Consider the following 5,968-nt stretch of genomic DNA (forward strand, 5'->3'; position numbering starts at 1 on the left):
ATGTGGATTGAGTTCCTGAGATTTATAATAATCAAAATATTAATGAAGTAGTCGATACAAATGCTGTTTGTGTAGAATGCCTAAGTAACCGGTTGTGTAATATATCAGGAAGAGATCCAGAGATGAGCAGAGGCAGAGCATAATAAATCAGGTCATTTGTTTTGCAATAATGGAATGATAATTGTGATAATTTCAGAAGTCACTATCATCCTGCAGCGCGAAAGAATCCTTTTGCTGGCTTCCCATTGTTTAAATATTCATGTGATGTCTATGAGTGATTTCCTGCTGAGAAAAATCTTTGCATATCTCCGGCTGGCAGCACAAGAACTAGAAATTGTGCTTTGCTTTAACCTGGAAAGGTTTGCAGGAGCCTGGATGCTCTCTTGGTCTAGGGGGAATGTCCCTCAAAGAACAATTCTTTCAGTGAAATAAAGGCCTGTGTGACTGAATTATTTTCCAAATGCCTCTCCCTGCCAGCAGCTGTGTGAATTTATAGGCACTCACCTTTGCCCTTTTGCACTGAGTGATAAGGCAAAAGCAAAAATAACCATGTTAGCTTGTAGCACAGTTATGCTATAGAAATATAAACAGAGCTAATGACCCTGGAGAAGAACATCCACAGTTGCTAGCACTGCACTTGCCTTGCCTTCTTCCCTTCCCCAGCTCCCAGCTTTTTGTTCTTAGTCTGGGTGAATGGGGCTGTTTTAATTGAGTTATCTAAATTTGGCAGGCCATCCATCCCACTATCTCATATCTTAGGACTTAGGTCCACCTGTTGCCTTTATCCCCCCAACCAGCACAGTGGGAGGTAGACAACAAATGCTTTCAAATTCCTTTTCTGTATAAAAAACTCCAAAAGAATGGCAGTGAAAGTTTTGGAATTATTTGGGTATAGCAATGAATAGGGATGTGAGTTCTTGCAGTGGGGGTTATTTTAGAAGGAAAAATTTTGTGCAATTGCTTTGAGCACATTGTGTCATCAGTATGCATATTAGATTGTATATTAGATAGTATATGTTTGAATGTACTAGGGTTGGCATTCTGGAGGTATTTAGACTTTTGGCATTAGGAGCAATTCTCAAGTGACTAACTGAGGGGACAATAGGAACAGGAAAGAGGCAACTGCCCTTTTCTAAGAACTCAAGTGCTGCATGTTCATTGTTTTGTTAAGCCCCCTAATTCTTATCTTGCATTAGGAAAGAATCACAATTCTCTTTTTAAGGAGAGAAAAAAAAAACAGGGGAAGATGCAGATGGAAGATAAGTGCAAGCCCAGGGTACTACAAGAATTAAAGGTGGAGCCAGCATCTCTTTATCTCGGGTAGAATTCTGACTGCCAACTGAGTTTCTTGCCTTCAAGAGTTAATGGCCTCTAATGGCGGTTTGATTTGGAGGTGATTATGCATATAAACTACCTGATTAAAAAATACGTTTCCAAATGTGGCTGATTACCTATTTACATATTGCTAGGGTTTAGGTGAAATTGTGAAGTTTAGTTGGCTGGTAACATTCTGAGAAACTGCTATGCGCAGAAGTGAATTCTGTTTTTATCTTCATGATTAGATTGGACACAGTTAATGTTTAAATTGATAGTCATTTTTTCACCGAGTTTAAAAGGAGCCAGTCCTGCATATATTCTTTCAATCAAGATAAAAGCAATGACAGCAATTATTGGGTTGGGCTGAAGGTGGTTGGCTAGGGCTGCAGAGTGGGCGGGTGTCAGTCAAATCACTAAGACCAAGATGAAATCCACAGCATTTATTTAGCACAGATCTATAGATGACAGTGAGCTGTACAATGACATTTGGATCCACTTAATAGAATGCCCTCTGGTATTTTAGAGCCTAAGACCAATCACACCAGAGTGGGTTGGTCCTAGAAAGGATCAAGACACTTAAAATGGCAAATAAATTGAATAACAATTCAGGAATAGAGTAACCTTATATATACAAAGAAGGGTTGCTAGGTAACAAGTGAGGGGGTGTCATGGCTTCAGATCAGAGAGGGCTGGTTAGAAAATAAAATGACATTCTCTCTTCTAATTAGTCCTTCCCAATCATATGCATCAAGATAATGTTGTGGTTTGGGGCCATAGCCTAGTTTGGAAATCCCAATGCTTTATTCTCTTTCTTTAATCGAGCCATTTCTCTTTCTGTGCTTTAGACTTGGTTAGTTGGCTGCTGTTTCATCCTGGCAGGCTGCAGCAAAGCCAGGTAGCTACAAGGCAGACGGGTTTGATGCTGTCTATTCACTGGACCCAGTGCTCTCAGCAAACGTTTCCAATTCGGTGAAAGAAAAGAAGGCATATTTGTGTGTTTGGATAGAGAAACAGAGCTTGCCGTGTAGTTAAGGCCTTAACTAAGAAGAACTCGATGCATAAATTCTCTAAATTAATTTGAGTTTTTTAGCTACACATAATTTTAAGAAGAAAGAAGAAAAATAATTCAATATGCAAATGTTAGTAAAAAACAAACACTTCTATGTTACATTAAAGGAGTTCCTAAAGCAATGAGCCTTGGAATCACCAGAGGGATTTTTCCAGACCACACATACTCCAGAATCTTAAATGAGGATGGACATACATAATTTGAAAAAAAATCTTCTGGATGATTTTCATACATTTACCCCTAATCTGTTTGAGTGCATCTCCCCTAAATCTTTGCTGTATCTCTATCACTTACATTGATATGGAATGTTCTGTCTTGAAGCCCTGAAAGACCCTAAACTTTAACAGAAAGGATCAACTATGTATATGTATTGACTATAGTAGAAAGATATTAATTTACTTTATAAGAATTGTTATAAAAATTAAAAAATGGGGAAATTGTTTTATAATAAGGCTTAAGATAATGAGGAACATTTGATTCTATTTAAATTAACCAGAAAAAGTGAATTAACTACCTTTAAATATGAATACATTTTGATCTTCTGATAAATTGAGGGTTTATTATTTAAGGTTGAAAAGAAGCAAAAGTATACCTCCTTCCAATTCTCTCATTGTTTTATGAGCTACGTCTTCGGTACATTTGTCTTATAATTTTGCAACCAGAAAGACTGTGGTAAAGGCACTATATTTTTAGTATACATTTATTATTTCAAAAAATCTAATACATATACAGCAAATAGGACTCAGAAATACTTTTAAAAATATTTCTCTACAGGAAAAGACTGAGAAATAGTAAACAATGTTTGACATAGTTGAAGGCTAAGCTATTTCTTTTCTCTGGTTTGTGGGCCTACGCTTATTTTTTATTATTAAAACTAAATGAGATTATTTTATGTTGCTTTTATGTTTCTTCCTTATGGCTAACATTACTATATATGTGTGTTTACTGAAGATATTTTGAGTCAAGTTGTGATTATGATGGAGTGAAGAAGAATTTTATGGCGAGAGTTGCTTTTTAGAACAAATAATTTATAGACACAAAAATATCAGAAGGAGAGAAAGGAGTCCTTTGATTCTTTATTACAAATAAAGGAAAAATGATTTGTTAAGAAACAATGTGTATGAATTTCATTTTATTTTATACTGGAATCAATGTTTATTTTATACTAGAATTAATGTGTGACAATAACAGGATGTCTTAACTTGTAAGCCTGTTTGAAATATGATGTTCATATGCTCGCTCACATGGTTTGACATGAAAAAACAGTGGCGAAATTAACACAGTGCTCCCTTCTCTGTTCAGATCTGTCCTTGTTAAGTGCCTCTGCTTTTCACAGCACTGTTTCAGAAATAACTTAGTGGGCTATTTCTAATTGAGGTTCTCTCTTGTCCATTCATCTGGATTCAAAAACGACAACATTTCTGTTCTTGGGTTTTCTTCTAATGGCTAGAACTTCAAGTTTAGGAGAGGATTTTTGCCAGATTAAGGAATGACAATTATTAAACCTCTGCTAGAGTGTTTGTAGAATGCAGGGATGGAATGGAGGCTGAATTTGTTCAGGAAAGGTTAAGTAGCATTTGTTTATATCTACATTCTCCAATATTTAATTTTTTTCTTCAGCTAAAAATGCTCACCTAAAAAATACTTTCAGATCAATCTAGTTATTTCTATAGATTCAACTTCACAAGATTATTAGTTTATAAACCTGCTTTGAACTGGCTGAATTTTATTTGGTATTAAAAATCATTGAGAGCTTAGCCTCAGGGTATTGGAGATGATAAAATAATCATGACAACAATAATTTTATTTTGCTAATGTCTATTTCTGGCATGTTTTCAGCTGTTATATACTCATAAAAATTATTCATTGATAATAATCTCTAAATGAAGGCAAAAATATTTCTCTATTTTTTCAATCAACATTTTCTCTCAGAACCAGTATGCTATAAATATATAGAAAATTCTGTATGGATGAAACTGCAATTGGTGAACTCCATACCAGCAGATAATTATAAAAACTCTTTGTGAACAGAACCTTCTTTAAATAATCTATTTTTTTAATTAAAATTTTAGAAATTTCATGTTTTACAAAACTACAGCCTTAAACTAATCACAATCAGTAATAACAACAATGTATCAGTCAGGATAGGCTTAGGTTATGCTGTAATAAGAAGAGCTTCCAAGTCTTCGTGGCTAAAAACGACACATTTCTGATCCACGTTTTCTTAATCTGAAGTCAAGCTGATGAAATCTCCAATGTCTGGAGATTTGCTGATCACGTTGGTAGGAAGAAGGAAGCCTGCAAAAATTGCCTGTCTCTTGATGTAGATTGCTCTAAAGCAATACACATTATTTTTGCTCACATTCCATTGGCAAAACAAATCACATGTCTCTGCCCAATTTCAAGGGGTGGGGAAATGCAATCTCACACTGGGCCTAATAGAAAATATTGAACATGGTTGAACATATTGTGACTATTCGACAAACAACAATGAAAAAGCTGAATCACCATTTACTAATTCCCTCACTGGGGGAACAAAATAGGATATAGAACAGAGGATATATGTGGACAGAAAAATGAAAAACTCTGAAAGTAAAAAGAGATTTTAATGGATAAACATATAAGGAAGTACTTTTTTAATCTTTCTTCTTTAAGCAGCAAAATGACCTGCTCTCCTCCCCACCCCCGTCTCTCTGTCTCTGTCTCTTTTTCTCTCATGAATCTGCATGGCCCTCTGCCTTAGGGAGGGTTCAGTGCTACTGGGGCTTCAACTGAGATTTCATAACCTCAGACATTTAGTCTCATCCAGTCTGTTGTAGTCTGCCCTAGCGCCAAACAGGTATTTCTCAGATACACATCATTGGTCACAGCAGGAGAAAACTATATCACAAATCCATCAGTAATTTCAGGAAGCACATCCAAAGTGTACGTTTTAGAGGTATCTAGGAGTAATTCCATCCTTTCACAGAAAGGAGAGCCACTTGTATCATGACCAACGGCCTCTAGAAAACACAGTTGGGTTCCTTAGTTCAAGTAACTAAGCTCCTACTATATATTAACAGTGCTTAGAATCCTATTTCCCTGTGAATCATTCCTTTCTCTTGGTGAAAATCAGATAAAAGATTAATGAAAAAAAAATGACACCCTGGAAGTTGCTCAGTAATTATGCCAGTGTGTGGATTCTCACCTCCTTCCCTGTCTCCTCTTCTCTCGCTGGCCACACTACCTATGGTGCCTCAGTGAGAAACCATAGAGAAGATGGGCGGAAGAGCAGGTGAGAGGTAGTAGTTCTGGTCCTTAGTTTTATAGATGAGGACCCTGAGTCTCAGAAAGATTGTGTCTTCTCTACTTTCAATGGAGGCACCAGGCCTCAAACTCGATCTTACAACAAGAAGTTCAATGTTCCTTCCACCTCACTGATATTACAGAATCCTAGGGATGTTGGTACTCAGGTCATCCTAAGAAATTCATGCAAAATATGAGTGTCAGGGAATCAAGTGTAGGACGACTTTCCCAAAGCAATTTGACTTATTCTGTGATACCTGGTCACTGTGGGTGTTTCCAAGGAAGACAGGCTCCTTT

This window comes from Propithecus coquereli, unplaced genomic scaffold (genome assembly GCF_000956105.1).
Source record: "Propithecus coquereli isolate 6110/MARCELLA unplaced genomic scaffold, Pcoq_1.0 Scaffold118, whole genome shotgun sequence".
Lineage (NCBI taxonomy): Eukaryota > Metazoa > Chordata > Mammalia > Primates > Indriidae > Propithecus > Propithecus coquereli.